The 19,733-nt window shown below is 46.0% G+C and overlaps 1 long non-coding RNA gene across 1 annotated transcript in view; it reads right to left on the reverse strand.

Annotated features, from left to right (window-relative positions):
* The window catches only part of LOC142294981 (uncharacterized), a 28,891-nt gene extending 9,539 nt beyond the window's left edge, over positions 1-19,352 (reverse strand). The window contains exons 1-2 of the long non-coding RNA XR_012751336.1: positions 19,293-19,352; positions 16,179-16,298 (exon numbers count right to left, since the gene is read on the reverse strand). This is a non-coding gene — a long non-coding RNA (uncharacterized LOC142294981). The remainder of the gene's footprint in view (positions 1-16,178; positions 16,299-19,292) is intronic.
* Positions 19,353-19,733: the final 381 nt, after the last annotated feature.

Raw genomic sequence — 19,733 nt, forward strand, 5'->3', positions numbered from 1 at the left:
CAAATGGGTGAGCCACGCCTGGTCGCGTGCCCGAAAATTCATACTAGCCAGGAAGGAAGCTGTGAAGCACACAGGAAAGAAGCAAATTAATAACAACATATGCATGGCTAAGTTAAATAATCACTGAGGGAAACACAACCTGGGGTTCCCACAGGAAGGGGTGCCTACTTCAAAAGACATTATAAACAAGGAGAAAGGAAGAAAAATGGCACCAAAACGTAATGCAAAAAAGTATTAAATTTTATTCACATAAATATGCAACGATATAAAATATCAAGTGGTTATGAGAATAAATAGTACAATGTCAAAATAAGACAAGAATTTGGACAATTATTTAGGGAAAAGAATGAAGTCACCTGGGGATGAAGGATGTGAGTATATGTAGAACACAAAAAGGGGGGAGAATATAAGGTCCGGCCCGCCGCCGTAAAGGAACCCTGAGGGGGGGGGGGGCCCAAAGGGAATGTATAAAAGATGTTTGAAAAATAGTATATCCCTGAGATGTGTAGATCCAGGGATGGGCCCCTGGGTATCAAGTGGATGAATGGTCAGGGTTACCCTCCACAAATAAATATAGTCAGGAATTAGTGGGCAATAACCAGTAAACAGATAAGCAAAAGGCGTTAAAGGGAGTGTGGGGAGATAGTGTCACCCAAAGTAGTCATAGGGCAATAGAGAGGAGGCTGAGGTAGTGGATGTAATGGGCAATTGTAGTCGTGAAGCCGAGAGGTGCCAGTTAGCACATTAACGGCTAATAAAATACAATCAGGTCCTTGTGCCCAGACTAGTCGTGGAGCTAAAGAGAGAGGCAGGAATAGTAGGGTAATTTCTTAAAGAAAGATGTGGGAAGACAGGTATGAACAGTTGAATAGAGATGGTGTACAGCCCGGCTCCAGTGGGAGGAGGTACAACCAGGCAGAAGGGAAGAAGAAAGCGAGTAAACAAAGTAGTCTCTAAAGTAGAGAGAACTAGTCGTGGGGCAGAGGAAGGGGACTGAATGGAGAGTATGAAATAGTCATAAAGCCGAGAAGTGCCTAAAAGCACAAAAGGCCAGTATCGGAGAAGAGGGGGGGGGGGAGAGGGAGGAGGAAGAGAGTCAGATCTCAATGCCCAGTCTGGTCGTGTGAGCTTGAGAGAGGTATAAGCAGTGAAAGAGTAAGAGACCAATAACTACCTGAGGAGTGGAGGAAGGTGGCGGCAGGAGGACGATCCCAACAGCTGTTTCGCCTGAACGCTTTTACAAGGGAAGTGGGGAACGGAGTGAAGCTGACCGCTATATACAGGGACAGCGCAATTGTTTTCAATCAGGTGAGGGCGGTGTCCAAAGATGCGCATGCGCCGGAAGTCGAGGCCAGCAGGCGGAGCGAGCCGAGACCGCCGGAGGTAGTGCGCATGCGCGGGAGAACGGACGTCTCCATGACTCCCACGCATGCGCACAAGGCGGCCACGGCCGGACAGCGTCTCGCCAGCAGTCGGCAAGCCGGCAGATGCGCAAGGACACCAGGTGTGAATGGGACGATAGGAAGGTGACAATAATAATAACGTATGGAATACATAAGACAATAAGGCACAAAGGGGAATAAACAGCATAGCAACTGGACAGTAAAAGCACATCAGGACACAGGACATACACAGGATATGCAAAATAATGGATATAAGTTTCCAGCATGTTTCAATCCGGGCAAACTGCGCCGTCCTAGTTGTCCACCAATGGAAGGAAAGTGAGGAAGAAACGAAGGGAATATAAATCCAAACAGACCTAAAACCTGTATGGAAAAACCCAAACACAAAAATAATAAAGAGAAAAAATGAATAAAAATACAAATCAACAAGAGATTAAAAACAACATGAAAACAATTTGTGTTCTTATAGGATTGTACCCCCTAAAGGTCCAACGACGTGGACCGATGCACAAAAAAGTGGTCCATGTCGCGACATGTACCAATGGAAGGATAAGGGGACCATACAGAGGAGGTCCAAAAGCACCACACAGAATTGTGAAGGTGAGATTGGCATGGTCTCTATAAAAATGGGGAATAGCTAACTGTCTCGTTGAGACCGTAAATTCCACGGTTGTGATGCGAGGTTCTTGAGTGTGCGTGGCATAGACATTATCCACGCGGGTATCCGGGGAGGCAATCTGTGCAAGACTCTCGCTCAGCGAGAGTCGAAGTGGATTGTCTCCCTCGATACTTTGGTTCCCAACGGTCTCAACGAGACAGTTAGCTATTCCCCATTTTTATAGAGACCATGCCAATCTCACCTTCACAATTCTGTGTGGTGCTTTTGGACCTCCTCTGTATGGTCCCCTTATCCTTCCATTGGTACATGTCGCGACATGGACCACTTTTTTGTGCATCGGTCCACGTCGTTGGACCTTTAGGGGGTACAATCCTATAAGAACACAAATTGTTTTTATGTTGTTTTTAATCTCTTGTTGATTTGTATTTTTATTCATTTTTTCTCTTTATTATTTTTGTGTTTGGGTTTTTCCATACAGGTTTTAGGTCTGTTTGGATTTATATTCCCTTCGTTTCTTCCTCACTTTCCTTCCATTGGTGGACAACTAGGACGGCGCAGTTTGCCCGGATTGAAACATGCTGGAAACTTATATCCATTATTTTGCATATCCTGTGTATGTCCTGTGTCCTGATGTGCTTTTGCTGTCCAGTTGCTATGCTGTTTATTCCCCTTTGTGCCTTATTGTCTTATGTATTCCATACGTTATTATTATTGTCACCTTCCTATCGTCCCATTCACACCTGGTGTCCTTGCGCATCTGCCGGCTTGCCGACTGCTGGCGAGACGCTGTCCGGCCGTGGCCGCCTTGTGCGCATGCGTGGGAGTCATGGAGACGTCCGTTCTCCCGCGCATGCGCACTACCTCCGGCGGTCTCGGCTCGCTACGCCCGCTGGCCTCGACTTCCGGCGCATGCGCATCTTTGGACACCGCCCTCACCTGATTGAAAACAATTGCGCTGTCCCTGTATATAGCGGTCAGCTTCACTCCGTTCCCCACTTCCCTTGTAAAAGCGTTCAGGCGAAACAGCTGTTGGGATCGTCCTCCTGCCGCCACCTTCCTCCACTCCTCAGGTAGTTATTGGTCTCTTACTCTTTCACTGCTTATACCTCTCTCAAGCTCACACGACCAGACTGGGCATTGAGATCTGACTCTCTTCCTCCTCCCTCTCCCCCCCCCTCTTCTCCGATACTGGCCTTTTGTGCTTTTAGGCACTTCTCGGCTTTATGACTATTTCATACTCTCCATTCAGTCCCCTTCCTCTGCCCCACGACTAGTTCTCTCTACTTTAGAGACTACTTTGTTTACTCGCTTTCTTCTTCCCTTCTGCCTGGTTGTACCTCCTCCCACTGGAGCCGGGCTGTACACCATCTCTATTCAACTGTTCATACCTGTCTTCCCACATCTTTCTTTAAGAAATTACCCTACTATTCCTGCCTCTCTCTTTAGCTCCACGACTAGTCTGGGCACAAGGACCTGATTGTATTTTATTAGCCGTTAATGTGCTAACTGGCACTTCTTGGCTTCACGACTACAATTGCCCATTACATCCACTACCTCAGCCTCCTCTCTATTGCCCTATGACTACTTTGGGTGACACTATCTCCCCACACTCCCTTTAACGCCTTTTGCTTATCTGTTTACTGGTTATTGCCCACTAATTCCTGACTATATTTATTTGTGGAGGGTAACCCTGACCATTCATCCACTTGATACCCAGGGGCCCATCCCTGGATCTACACATCTCAGGGATATACTATTTTTCAAACATCTTTTATACATTCCCTTTGGGCCCCCCCCCCTCAGGGTTCCTTTACGGCGGCGGGCCGGACCTTATATTCTCCCCCCTTTTTGTGTTCTACATATACTCACATCCTTCATCCCCAGGTGACTTCATTCTTTTCCCTAAATAATTGTCCAAATTCTTGTCTTATTTTGACATTGTACTATTTATTCTCATAACCACTTGATATTTTATATCGTTGCATATTTATGTGAATAAAATTTAATACTTTTTTGCATTACGTTTTGGTGCCATTTTTCTTCCTTTCTCCTTGTTTATAATGTCTTTTGAAGTAGGCACCCCTTCCTGTGGGAACCCCAGGTTGTGTTTCCCTCAGTGATTATTTAACTTAGCCATGCATATGTTGTTATTAATTTGCTTCTTTCCTGTGTGCTTCACAGCTTCCTTCCTGGCTAGTATGAATTTTCGGGCACGCGACCAGGCGTGGCTCACCCATTTGAATGAGGTCACAAAAGGATGTGGTAGTACAGCCCCCAATTCTAATACCATTGATGGGGGACCTCCTGAGGATCAGTCCCCGCGGGCTCTGATGCACAAATACAAGGATCTCTACAAAAAAAGAACACGTATATGGTGGAACCGGGCTTTCCTAACCAAATATTTGGAGAGCGGTTGGATACCTCGCGGCCTGCGAGTTCAGGTTTTCCCCTCCTTCCCTGCACCGGAGGGTGATTTTAAATCCACTTGGGAAGGTCATTTACATGCATGCTCTGTGAACCTCCTGGAACTTCTGTCCAAACAGAATACGTCCACGCTTGACCACATGGAGAGCGAGCTTGAGACATTGGAGGCCTCTATCCAGAATCTATGCACTCCTGAGGCTTTAGCCAAATTTTATGATGAGGTGGGCCTTGACGCCCAGAAATGGGAGAAGGAGGTCTGCGACTTTAAATCCAAAAAATTCAAGCGTGACGCCAATGATTATCTCTCAAATAACGTATATAAGTGGAGCCATCGCTTTTCAAGAGGCAGGAGTTTATCCAGGCAGAGTCGTCCCTCTAGGTCTCGATCCACCTCGCTTTTTTCAAATTCTTCAGCTGATGAAATACCTCCAGCTCCATCTGACAAGACACATCATTTACCATATAATGGTGGCGTAACGACTCGCAGTCGAGTAAGGGAGCCACGAGTACCACAGAAATCGGTGACCGAAGCTACTACTTCCAAACATAAATTGCAGGTAATTAATTTATCAACACGTGTCTTCTCAGATGTTGAGCTTGAGGTATTATCCATGGGTCTTAATTTCTGCCCCACGAATTCTTTTAATTTATTTTCAGCCTTGAAGGACACCAACCTGTTTGCCAGGAAAATCCTTTTTAAAAGGCTGTATTCCCGGAAACAATCACACAGCGAGTTGGATCCGACCGAGAGGAATGCCCTACAGGATCTCCAAGACCTCTTGGATGAGCAGAACCCTAATACTGGTAGGTCTCCTGATTTTCTCAAACCCAGGTCTGTGAGGTTCCCCCCCTTGTCCCTCTGCCCAGCAATTGACATCTTCACTAGGCTTGTAACCGAAGATTTTAAACAACTTTCTACTATACGCCGTTATGATAATCTTACTCACCATCAAAGATTGGCTATTAAACGGTTGCAGCTGTGTGACGATGTCGTTGTTAAGGCGGCGGACAAGGGGGGCAACATCGTAGTCTGGCCTGTTGATAAATATGAGAAAGAGGCCTACCGCCAACTCCGTGATAGATCCACTTATGTACGTCTCCCATGTAGTCCAATGACTTCCTTCTCCCTGGAGCTTAGGAAAATACTTTCTAAGGCCCATGATCGGGGAACTATTGACGAGAAGATGTTTGAGGGCCTGCTCACTGGCTGTCCCCGCGTCCCTACATTTTACCTCCTACCCAAAATCCACAAAGATGCCCTCAATCCCCCAGGACGCCCCATAGTGTCAGGCATAGGAGGGGTTTGTGAACCCATTTGCAAGTTTATTGATTTTTATTTAAAACCTTTGGTTGAGTGTCTCCCCTCCTATGTCAAAGACACTACGGACGTCCTGCGGCATCTTGATGGCATCTTTGTGGACGATAACATGCTCCTGGTCTGTGCCGACGTGGAGTCTCTCTACACCTGCATCGGACATAAGGACGGTCTGGAGGCTGCCCGCTTCTACCTCTCAACCTCCGGTCTTGATGGCACCCTGGTGGATCTTTTGCTCGAGTTGCTTGACTTTGCCCTGACACATAATTTTTTTGTTTTCAAGGATGTATTTTACTTGCAGCAGCGTGGCACTGCGATGGTCGCGGCCTGCGCGCCGGCCTACGCCAACCTCTTCCTGGGTTTCTGGGAGAGGTTGGTGTTTGGCGACGGTTTTCCGCAGGCTAGCGCCCATGCGCAGTGCTGGCTGCGTTATATTGATGATATCTTTATTTTATGGCAGGGCACTGTCGACCAACTCGAGTCATTCATGTGTGGCCTTAATAGGAATTCCCTTAACATCAAATTAACCTACAGGTATAGTCGGACAAACCTGGATTTTTTGGATATTGGAATTTCGGTGGATCCTCAGGGGGGCATTCAGACGGACGTTTTTCGTAAGGACACGTCCGTCAATGCCCTCCTACTGGCATCCTCCGGCCACACCCCCTCCACCATACGTGCCATCCCGACCGGACAGTTTTTGAGGATGAAGCGGGTATGCTCTACAACTTCCAACTTTGAGTCCCAGTCGTCTGATCTCCGATGCAGGTTTAGGGAGCGTGGGTACAGCAACAGATGTATAAAAAGAGGTTACCTTCGTGCCAAAAACACGCCGAGGGACCAGTTGCTTTGCTACCGACCACGTCGGCCGACCATGGATACTCACATTAGGTTTATTGGTACTTTTAACCATCAGTGGGACGCAATGAGGGGGATCCTCGACAGACATTGGCCGGTCCTGTTCACGGACCCCATCTTGGCTGATGTCTTGCCGTCGAGACCCCTCATGACAGCCAGGAGGGCAAGGAACCTCGGGGATCTTCTCGTTAATAGTCATTACATCCCCCCTCGCCTCAACCCATTTGGTTCTGGTGGCCCGATCCGTGGCTGCTATCCATGTGGCCACTGCGTGGCATGTCCTAACATCTTACGGACCTCTTCTTTTGTTTGTTCTAAGGGGAAGAGGACCTACTCCATTGACGCACGTATCACGTGTGCTTCCACGCACGTGGTATATTATGCAACCTGCCCGTGCTCCCTAATTTACATCGGTCTTACTTCACGCGAGTTGCGCGTACGAGTTAAGGAGCACGTCAGGGATATAACTGCCGCTGCTTCTGTGGAGGATGTTTCTCTTCTCAAAACCCTTCCCCGCCACTTCCGTAAATTCCACGGTTGTGATGCGAGGTTCTTGAGTGTGCGTGGCATAGACATTATCCACGCGGGTATCCGGGGAGGCAATCTGCGCAAGACTCTCGCTCAGCGAGAGTCGAAGTGGATTGTCTCCCTCGATACTTTGGTTCCCAACGGTCTCAACGAGACAGTTAGCTATTCCCCATTTTTATAGAGACCATGCCAATCTCACCTTCACAATTCTGTGTGGTGCTTTTGGACCTCCTCTGTATGGTCCCCTTATCCTTCCATTGGTACATGTCGCGACATGGACCACTTTTTTGTGCATCGGTCCACGTCGTTGGACCTTTAGGGGGTACAATCCTATAAGAACACAAATTGTTTTTATGTTGTTTTTAATCTCTTGTTGATTTGTATTTTTATTCATTTTTTCTCTTTATTATTTTTGTGTTTGGGTTTTTCCATACAGGTTTTAGGTCTGTTTGGATTTATATTCCCTTCGTTTCTTCCTCACTTTCCTTCCATTGGTGGACAACTAGGACGGCGCAGTTTGCCCGGATTGAAACATGCTGGAAACTTATATCCATTATTTTGCATATCCTGTGTATGTCCTGTGTCCTGATGTGCTTTTGCTGTCCAGTTGCTATGCTGTTTATTCCCCTTTGTGCCTTATTGTCTTATGTATTCCATACGTTATTATTATTGTCACCTTCCTATCGTCCCATTCACACCTGGTGTCCTTGCGCATCTGCCGGCTTGCCGACTGCTGGCGAGACGCTGTCCGGCCGTGGCCGCCTTGTGCGCATGCGTGGGAGTCATGGAGACGTCCGTTCTCCCGCGCATGCGCACTACCTCCGGCGGTCTCGGCTCGCTCCGCCCGCTGGCCTCGACTTCCGGCGCATGCGCATCTTTGGACACCGCCCTCACCTGATTGAAAACAATTGCGCTGTCCCTGTATATAGCGGTCAGCTTCACTCCGTTCCCCACTTCCCTTGTAAAAGCGTTCAGGCGAAACAGCTGTTGGGATCGTCCTCCTGCCGCCACCTTCCTCCACTCCTCAGGTAGTTATTGGTCTCTTACTCTTTCACTGCTTATACCTCTCTCAAGCTCACACGACCAGACTGGGCATTGAGATCTGACTCTCTTCCTCCTCCCTCTCCCCCCCCCCCCTCTTCTCCGATACTGGCCTTTTGTGCTTTTAGGCACTTCTCGGCTTTATGACTATTTCATACTCTCCATTCAGTCCCCTTCCTCTGCCCCACGACTAGTTCTCTCTACTTTAGAGACTACTTTGTTTACTCGCTTTCTTCTTCCCTTCTGCCTGGTTGTACCTCCTCCCACTGGAGCCGGGCTGTACACCATCTCTATTCAACTGTTCATACCTGTCTTCCCACATCTTTCTTTAAGAAATTACCCTACTATTCCTGCCTCTTTCTTTAGCTCCACGACTAGTCTGGGCACAAGGACCTGATTGTATTTTATTAGCCGTTAATGTGCTAACTGGCACCTCTCGGCTTCACGACTACAATTGCCCATTAAATCCACTACCTCAGCCTCCTCTCTATTGCCCTATGACTACTTTGGGTGACACTATCTCCCCACACTCCCTTTAACGCCTTTTGCTTATCTGTTTACTGGTTATTGCCCACTAATTCCTGACTATATTTATTTGTGGAGGGTAACCCTGACCATTCATCCACTTGATACCCAGGGGCCCATCCCTGGATCTACACATCTCAGGGATATACTATTTTTCAAACATCTTTTATACATTCCCTTTGGGCCCCCCCCCCCCCCTCAGGGTTCCTTTACGGCGGCGGGCCGGACCTTATATTCTCCCCCCTTTTTGTGTTCTACATATACTCACATCCTTCATCCCCAGGTGACTTCATTCTTTTCCCTAAATAATTGTCCAAATTCTTGTCTTATTTTGACATTGTACTATTTATTCTCATAACCACTTGATATTTTATATCGTTGCATATTTATGTGAATAAAATTTAATACTTTTTTGCATTACGTTTTGGTGCCATTTTTCTTCCTTTCTCCTTGTTTATAATTTACAAAATGTTTGTACAGCCGTCTCATTTGACTCAGAAAACATCATAGGCTATGTTTTGAGTGGAAAATTTAACCCTGCAGTTTACAGTTATTCTCCAAAAAAAATACTTACATTAAAGTCAATGGAGCTCGGAGCTACAGGTCATTAATAGGAGCTGTGATTGGTTGCTTTAGGTAACGAAGGGCATTCTTAGTATAAGAAGCTCATGTGTCAGTTAATATGATTTTGATAGAGACAGACACACAGAGACACACACACACACAGAGACATACAGAGACAGACAGAGAGGGAGACAGACAGAGAGGGAGAGTGGGAGAAAGGAGGAGTGAGAGAGACAGAAAACACTTAGTTTCTATCCCAGGCAACTCCCGGTACTACAGCTAGTAAGTAGAGTTGAGCGGATCGGTCATAATCCGGGTCCGGTGGATCCAGATTGGGTTTGCGCCGAAGTCCGGATCCGATCCGGAATCCGCGGCCATATAAATCAATGGTGAACGGGATCCGTGGACGAGAGAGAGAGAGAGAGAGGGAGAGGGAGAGGGAGAGGGCGAGGGGGAGGGGGAGGAGGAGGGGGAGGGGGAGAGGGAGGGGGAGAGGCAGAGGGAGAAGGAGAGGGAGAAGGAGAGGGAGAAGGAGAGGGATAGGGAGAGAGAGAGAGAGAAAAAAACCCCACGAATCCGGACCGTGCGCCCCAAATCCCGGGTACTGGTCAGACTCGGATCGGACCCTCGAACCGTGCGGATCCGGATTTTTTAGATCCGGGTCCGCTCAACACTATTAGTAAGCAATAAAAATTAGTGCCCAGGCTTCATTGGCACAAGAACAACGCATTTCTACCTCGACGTAAAGTCTTCATCAGGCTTTTACCTGAAAAATTGATTCTCATGCAGATGTATGCACTCATTTTTTAAATCATTTTCATTAGGTAGATCTTCTCCCAGTAACAACATGCCATATTTATAGTCTCTTCTGCCTCATAGGTTTCCATCTCCCGGACTTTACAATCACAATCAATTCTAGACAAGTTACTCAAAATTAAACATTGATATATTGAACAATGAAGGGAAATTGAGAACACTACACTAATTACATCTATGAACTAACCACAAACGCTATGCAGTAAAAAATCTATATGACAACATAATGGCGGTAAGTAAGGCATTTATACGGGATATGATGGCCTGAGGGGTAAGGGAGATATTTTGCATGACAAAAAAATAATATGGTGTCTATTAAATGTTTGGCAGCAATGATCTTGGATTTGTTTTGTCTTTTTTGGTTATTTAGGCAAGTGGTACCCATCACTAGTGACACATTGCCTGGGAAGAGGACGGGAAAATGCACCAGGATCACATATATAACAGGAGCATGCAGAGACTATTCCAGCCACAAAGAGATAAGAGAATCCTGTAATTATCACATAGGACAGGGACCGTCTTCTCCTGTTTCGGCATCAATCTCTCTGATAGCATACAAGACAGGAAAGTACATGCAGAAGTTAATAATAGGGTCCTGCAGGTAGCTTCCTGAATAGTAGAGACAAGCAGAAGATAAATATGCTCACATCGGGACTATATGAAAATGTTTTATGAAAACTGAAGGCACTGTTGTCTTGGAATTATAAGACACTATTAATCTTATATAGTATTGGTACATAATGCAACTTCGTATTCACTTACAATTTTTTCAATGCACTACTTTGGCACTGTGTAGATACATTATATTTGCACTGTAACATTTCTCTATTCGGGAACTGTCTGGCATATTTACATTTGTCCTTTATTTCCCTAAAACATTTACATTGTATGACATTGTGTTTTCAAGATGCATTGTTTACATTGGATGCTACTGTTATATTGATGCTGCCCAACATTATCTTTTGTAATGTACAGCTCTATGATGCTGACATTGTATACTGTTTATAGGTTTGTGGAGCAGTATTGAAGTACTATCAGGATTTAGGCTGCATACCAACGATAAGGGTTCACAGCGTTTTAGGTGGTGTTTTTTCCCTGCATCCAAAATGCTGCGTTGTACAGAACAAGCACAGTGGATGGGATTTCTAGAAATGCCATGCCCACTGTGCTTGTTATTCCCGCAGCGAAAACTGACCTTCCCGAGCCGCATAATGTCAATTCTTTGAAGCAGAGACGCAAGCGTTTGTTCTCCGCAGGGAGAACACAGTGAGAGATCGCAACTGCCCGAGCCCAGATCGTGGGCATGACTATCTGTGGTGTCCTGCGGTGGAGACTCACAGCCCCACAAGTCAGGACCCGCCATGTCCAGGATGCAGCGGGTCTTGATTGTGTGCACATACTAGATTATTAGAGTTATCTTGATGACCAAGTAGCCCAGACACATTGACATAGCCAACAAAAGGACAGGAGAATGAACAATTCACATCTTAAGCCTGCTTTACACGTTGCAATTTCGCATACGATATCATATGCGATTTGCAACGCCCCCATCATATGTGTGGCATGTTCAATTTGTTGAACGTGCCGCACAAACGATTAACCCCCGTCACACGTACTTACCTTCCATACGACCTCGATGTTGGCGGCGAACGTCCACTTCCTGGAGTGGGAGGGACGTTCGGTGTCACATCGACGTCACGCGGCAGCCAGCCAATAGAAGTGGAAGGGCGGAGATGAGCGGGACGTAAACATCCCGCCCACCTCCTTCCTTCCGCATTGTCAGCGGGAGCTGCGGGACGGAGGTAAGCTGTCGTTTAATGTTCCCGGGGTGTCACACACTGCGATGTGTGCTGCCTCGGGAACATTGCACAACCGCATGTTCAATCTTTGAGGAATGAACAACATGCATGCGATGAACGGATTTTCGTTCAATCGCAATTGCACGGAGGTTTTACATGCTACAATCATACTTACGATGCCGGATGTGCGTCACTTACGACGTGTCCCCGCCGACACATCGTAAGATTTATTGTAGCATGTAAAGCGGCCTTTACTTAAGTGATTGGCAGGTCTCTCATTTTAACCAAGTGTTTTGCCAGATCAACCAAAGAGTGAAAGATTGTACCGTCCTCACGGCCTCCAGCCCTGCATTTATTCCTATGTAAAGTTAAACATAGCAAGGAAAAGTAAAATGCAGATCAGCCGCCAGTCATGGAGTCTGGAGAGGTTATTATCCACTGGATATGAAATATGTAATAATTAGTGATGGGCGAGCACTAAAATGCTGGAATACGCATTACTCGATTTGAGCTGATCAGAAGCTCAGATGAGTACGACGCAAGTAACGAGCATTATGAAAAGTCAATGATTCATCGGCTCGGGTCTCCGAACACATTCAGCCAGCCAGAATCAGAGCATTTCCGGTGGGAGGATGGGATTTGTTTGTTTTTTTCCCATTTTTCTTTACATCTGAGAACATAGTTTTATCCCTAGGAGAGCAATTCAGAGACAGGGGATGGCTCTCTCTGGGGCGCCTGCACACATCATGCAGTGAAGCAAGCCTGTGCATTGCGGTTGTTGTTTTATGGATGACACAACCGAGCACCCGCGATATTCACAAAGCACGCTAATGCTTGATCGAGTAACAAGCAGTGCTGAAAACGCTCGCTCATCACTAGTAATAAATAAACCTCATAAATCCACACCTCTAACTCATAAAGTGTTGTTAACATTTTCTCCTTTTTGCACATCTGTTTTATTGGTCACAATTTACGCCCGTACCTGAGTAAGCAATACAATGCTGTGTTGCAGGTGAGGCAGACTTCTGCTCTCCTCTATGCACGTGTAATGACAGTAAGGTCTCATTCAAATGTCCGTTTTTCACATGTTCTATCCATGGTTTTCATTCATTCAGTTCCATTATAATCTATGCTGCTGTTCATATGTTCATGGTTTTTTTTTTTTGCAAACTGTGTATGCAATAGAAATCATGAAGAGCGTTTTTTTTTATCAGTGTCACAAATCAAAATCACCAATACAAGTCTATGGACTTATAAAAATCATGGACAGAACACAGAAAGCATCAGTGTACAGTATGGGTGCTGTGTGTGATAAACATATAATGTTTTAGACAAGCTTTGTAATTTACTTATATTTACATATATGAAAATTGTGGTGCCCTGTGCCTAGTCGCCACAAATAATAACTGCATGTGTATTTCCATCTGTATAACTTGGATTGTTAGCCTTGATAAGACATGGTTTCCTCTGTTGCTCGTCAAAAAACACACATTTGCCTAAACTCCCTTACTAGGGCTGGTCACTTGAGATAAAACCAAAGCTTGAGAGAGAGCCCTTGAAAGAGATGAGGGTGGAGCTTAGGTCTGAGGTAAAATTTCAGTCAGAGCCAAGTAAAGAGTATAATATGGAGACGGTCCTGTCCTGAGGTAACTGCTTAAGCCTCTGGAGGGGCCAGCTATACATTGACAGGGTATCAGTCCCTAGGCCACTTGGACTTCCAAGGTCAGTGGCAAACTCAGAGGACTGCTATTAACCTTTCTATAAGGAGTAGAGTTGAGTGGATTGCTAATAATCCGGGTCCGGCGGATCAGTGGCGGTTTGAAAAGGAAGTCCGAGATCCGATCCTGAATCCGGGTCAATATATGTCAAAGAGAAGTGGAATCCGGGACAAGAGAGAGAGAGAGAAAAAATGCCGAATCCAGATCGTGCACCCGGAATCCCGCGTCCGGGTTGGACCCGGATCTACCGCTGAAACCGCGCGGATCCGGATTTTTCCAGTCCGGGTCCGCTCAACACTAATAAGGAGCAGTGAATTGCCTGGGAACACAGTGGCACGTGTGAGTCTGGAAACTTCTAGAAGAAATAGTGAGTTTTCCTTCAGGATTCCCGTCACCTGCTCGTCCGGAAGGGATTACAAATCCAGATTGTTCTTGTCTTGGAAATCCCAGGATACCAAGATACCTATTCCCACATAGATATAGCTAGAAAAACAGAAGTGCTGATAGGGTCTTACCAGATAAATAAACAAGGTAATAGATGATATAATACAGTCACAGATGTGGTTGTAAAGGGTCACAACCACTATAGATAGCATGAGATAATGGCGGCTGCCACGGCCCCACATTGAAATGTCTTCAAAGCAGGAGGAGAAAAAGAGTTAATCTGGCGCAATCTGCCAGAATAAGATATGGACATGTTGATAGATTAATAACTCGGGTAAAGAAAAAAAACACATGTATTTACTTTATGTCATGTAAACAGATGTGTTTTTTTCTTTACCCGACGATTTTTTTCAAATTACCAGTAGGCGGTCTTTGCTATAAACCATCTATATATATAATTGCCTTATTCTGTCTGTCTGTCTGTCTGTCTGTCTGTCTGTCTTGCTCCAAAATTGTGTCCTTACGGTGACAAACAGCGGATTGGCCGCCGGGCTCGGCCTGGCCCTGCCCACCCCCACGGATTGGCCGCTCGCCTCGGCCTGGCCCGCCCCCCGTATGGATTGGCCGCTCGCCCCGACACTCCGCACGCATCGACCGCTCGGACACGCCCCTACCCCTGAATTCAAACGAAGCCCCGACTCCCCCAGCCCAGACATAACCTTGCGATGCTGGGACGTGACGGAGCCGGTGTACGCTGGTAACCATGATAAACATCGGGTAACTATATCATGGTTACCAGCGTACACCGGTGCGGTCAATAATGAAGTGTCATGCAGCGGTGAAAGAGTTAAAGACACTGCAAGACACTTCATTATAGGCAGCGGGCACCCCCCAGAAGAGAGAAGACAGAAAAAAGAAGACCCCGCAGTCATACCCACCAGACGCCGACCGGGAGCAGGTGAGCACATCAAGGTCCTGCAGCGGCGGAACACACACACACGCACACACATAAGAACAGACATACACACATCAGATCACACTCACTCACTCTCACACACACCTCACACACACATCAGATCGCATCCACACACTCACAACATCCGGCGATATCGCTTACTTCTCGGCGGCGATACTGTGCCCTGTGCAGTGACCTTCCAGGACCTGCCGGAGGATCACATGGCCGGAAGCATGTGGTATCTCCTGATGTTGGGAGTGTGTGAGTGCTTATGTGCGATATCGTCAGTGTGTGTGCGTGTATGCGATCGGGTGTGCGCGTGTATGCGATCGGATGTATGCGTGTATACTGTCTGATGTGTGACTGTGGAGCACGATGGGGAGTGCGCAGCATGGGGGATGGAGCACGATGGGGGGTGCGCAGCATGGGGGATGGAGCACGATGGAGGGTGCGCAGCATGGGGGATGGAGCACGATGGGGAGTGCGCAGCATGGGAGATGGAGCACGATGGGGAGTGCGCAGCATGGGGGATGGAGCACGATGGAGAGTGCGCAGCATGGGGGATGAAGCACAATGGGGGGGGGGGCGCAGCATGGGGGATGCAGCACGATGGGGGGTGCGCAGCGTGGGGGATGGAGCACAATGGGGGGTGCGCAGCATGGGGGATGGAGAACGATGGGGGATGTGCAGCATGGGGGATGGAGCACGATGGGGGGTGCACACCTCCCCCCAAAACACACACACACACCGCCACACACGCACTGCACAACACACCACACACACACACTGGGAACCACAAACACCGCCCTACACAGACACCCAGACACACAGACAACGCCGCACACACACAACACCCAACACACAAACACCGCAGCACAAACAAATATACACACATACCGCACAACACACACATTGCACAAAAGATACCTCCCCCCAAAACACACACACGCACCCCACATCCACACAGACAACACTGCAGACACACACACAACGCTACAGACACACAGTGCTCCACAAACAATGCAACACACACAACGCAACACACATACAACACCGCTCTCACCCTCCGCCACACCCAGACAACACCCAGAACATGTACAGCGCCTACACAAACACTTGGCAACTACACACAACATCTATATATATAATTTTTCAATAAAAAAGAGATTAAACATATATATATAACAAAAATCATACATTAACTACACAATACGTAAATTCTAGAATACCCGAAGCGTAGAATCGGGCCACCTTCTAGTACGTATATAAGTGTGTCATCTCTCTCTGTTTATGCATTGTTGATATTCTGGTCCTGAGGAAGATGTCTTCATACCTCGAAACGCGTAGACCTATGGAATAAAAGAGTTATTAATCTATCAACATTTCCACATGTTGTTCTGGTGGATTGCGTGGTATTAACCCTTTTTCTCCTCCTGCTTTGAAGATATTCCCACATAGAGAAATAGTAGCAAAGGAAGAGTACACTATCACTTTCCAGCAGAGGAGACAACTCTCATCAGGGCAGGAAGTACCTCCATCATTCGATGCTGTGATAAAAGTTCTGCAGAGCTCCAGTAAAAAGGTAAAAGCTCCCTGTCCTGTCTCTGGCTGAATTATTCTCTGCTGCACCATCCCTACCTCAACATCCCCAGGATCCAGTCCTAGTTGAGGGGGCAAGAGGACAACCCTCTGGCACTGGGCATCACCACCTAACTCCTGGGACCTCCAGCAATGCCCGGCCGTACCTCAGCCAAACATCCCAACTGGTGTCACAAACTCGTTATTTGTTTTATTTAGTTATTTTATTATATTCCTTCTCTCTTTTTAAATATTATTTTAAACCTCCATTACAAAAGCCTGTCGCTCGCGCCCGGTACGGCCATATCACCACTCGCAGCCACCACCGTAACATCACAGGTCTACCGGGGGCAGCACAGCTTCAGCTTTTCCTGGCATCACGAACATCACGTCACTGATGAAATACTGATGGTGGTGAAGAATGCTGGATTTTCTGTCATCTTTGTCCGGCTCTGTGATAAAGCCTCTATTTGATTATGTGACATTATCTCATTGTCCTGCACATTTCCACCCACGCTTAAAGGAAAGATGACAGCTGATACATGGTGTCCGTTCCAAGGCCACATGTATCACACTGGTTGTAAGATTTCAGTATTGTACTTTTGACTTTGTGATGCTGCAGCGATTTGAGGAAAAATATACTTGAAAAGTTTTAATAATAAAATATTGTAAAGAGATGACTACATTATAAACTATTTAAGGGAATCAGTCACCAGGTTTTTTTCCACCTAATCTAAGAGCAGCATAACATGGAGACAGAGACCCTGATTCCAGTGATGTGTCACTTACTTGGCTGCTTAGTGTAGTTTTTATAAAATCAGTGATTAATCAGCAGTAGATTATCATTACAGAACTACTTGACGTGCTGCAGGTAGTCCAGCATATTCATGAGCTCTGTATAACTGCTAGATCTGCTGCAGAGAAAACATTGATTTTATCAAAATGACAGCAAACAGCTCAGTAAGTGACACATCACTGGAATCAGAGACTCTGTCCCTACATTATGCTGCTCTCAGATGGGGGAGCAAAAACCTGGTGACAGATTCGAATTCACCAAATCACATAAATTATACAGGGAAATTCAATTTGTATAAAGGTTATTAGATGTAAATTGAATGTCCCTTCCTATTATTTGGGGTCAGTCGAGGTCCCAGAGCATAATAGATAATGAAGAAAATATTCACTTCACAGCTTTCCCGTCCTTTACACCTCTTCTTTTCACGTTCCCCCATCGTGTCCATCCTCTTCGACCTGCTATACACTATGCTGGGTCTTCCTGCAGCAAAGACGCCCCGGACACCACTGCACTCCATTCTGTTGAGGTGCACTTTGTGACTTCACAAAAGTACAAAATGAGTTAATGGCTTGAGGGATGGCATGCTGTGCAGTGATATCAGAGGTCTCCTTGGTGGCAGAAGATCCAGTGTAGAGAAAAGCGGCCAAAGAGGAAGCGCTCCTTGGAGGAAGGCCAAATAAAGAGGCATTGAAGACTAAACTGCTGTAACTGCCAGACATGATAACGAGGTGTTTATTATTATTATTTCTTAAAACGTTTTTCCAGAACTTTAGGGTTCAGCTAAATGGCAACCACAGCTGGACACTATATTGCTGAAATCATATAGAGCAAATTAAAAAAAAATATTGTAGATGCTCACTTACTCACTGCCCCGGCCAGGTTGCATTCTCCCCCACACTCACTGGCCATCCACGTGTCCAGCTGTCCTCACCTCACCCCGGAGCTTTTGCACATGATGGCACTGGCTCCCCGGAATCACGCCTAGTATGCATCGGCGCTCCTCTTAAAGACCTGGCACGCTATTTCCACAAAATTCCTCTCAGCCTGGGGCTGAGAGACACTATGTATTTAAGGCACCTTCCCATTAGGGGAGGTGCCTGTGCAATTCTCCTAGTTAGTCAGTGTCTCAGTCTCCTAGCTAGCTGACAGGTCCCATTGTCAGTGTCCATCACCCTGTACCTGCCTTCCCATACCTAACTCTCCGTGCCCATCATATCTGTCTATACCCACCTGCCTGTCTGCCTTAGCTTTCTCACTTGTGCCTGCTTCCATCTGCATTCATACCCTGAGTCTATCACCTCTCTGCCCCTCCAACTAAGGGGTAAGCCCAGGTCCTCTCTATGGTCCAGTTGGTCCACTAATCCCGTTTGCTGCCCCCTACAATGGCCACGAGTGTTACAAAAATCCATATTGGGAAGAATACAAATTTTTGTAAAGTTTGACTAGAATTAAATGACACTCAAATACATTTCCTCATCTCTAGTGCTCATTGTTGTTTCTAAGAAATTACTCATTCGGGAGACTCCCTTATAAAAAATTATAATGGAAACTATAAAATGGAGTTTCGCCTTTAACATTTCATTTGGCAAGTTGTAACCATCTGTAATATTCTCAAACATTCTTAAAAACAAATAATTATGTAAAGAAATAAATGGAATCGCGGATGATAAATTCCATTAGTTTCCTATTCTAATGTCATAGTGCAGCTGTAATATTGCAAGTCATTATTGATGTTGTTTTGCTGTATATTACAAGAGCTTATAAAATGTCTATCCAGCCATGGCAGTGTAAACCTCACTTAAATATTTCTTAACAAAAGCCAGGTCTAATCTTGTCATGTCTGAATGTTTTTCCCCTTAGGTAATACATGCACTGTCAACATCTGATGACTTAATCCAGGTTATTAAATTGTCTATTGTGACTAATATAGAAATATGTGGAGTTGCACCACAGCTTCAGCTTTACATACCTTTTGCGATGATCTCAACTCCGTCCCTTGTACAAGAAAGCATGCGAGCGCCATCAATCCGATAGAGAAACTGACTAGCCAGTGTTTTTGCACTTTGGCAGCGACATGGAGAAAATAAATAAAGGGAAATGTGATTTATTAGCACGGTGACATCCAGCATGATTAATGCATGTTATGATGTGTTGCTTGTAAAATGCAAGATCCATAAATCCTTTATTTTCATTACGCAATATTTTAATGGTTCTGAGAAGAAAAGCCTTGAAGAAGGAGGCTGTAATGATCCAAAATGTAAAACTCGCGAACGCTGTATTGTAGTTATGACAGAGCTTAATTTAATAATATTAATAGTAAACACCCTGGTCATATCAATAGGACAATCGAACATTGCTTGACTTTCTCTCCATGTGCTTCATTCTTTATTATTGGCTAATAATGGAAGCC

Source organism: Anomaloglossus baeobatrachus, chromosome 3 (assembly GCF_048569485.1).
Source record: "Anomaloglossus baeobatrachus isolate aAnoBae1 chromosome 3, aAnoBae1.hap1, whole genome shotgun sequence".
Classification (NCBI taxonomy): Eukaryota; Metazoa; Chordata; class Amphibia; order Anura; family Aromobatidae; genus Anomaloglossus; species Anomaloglossus baeobatrachus.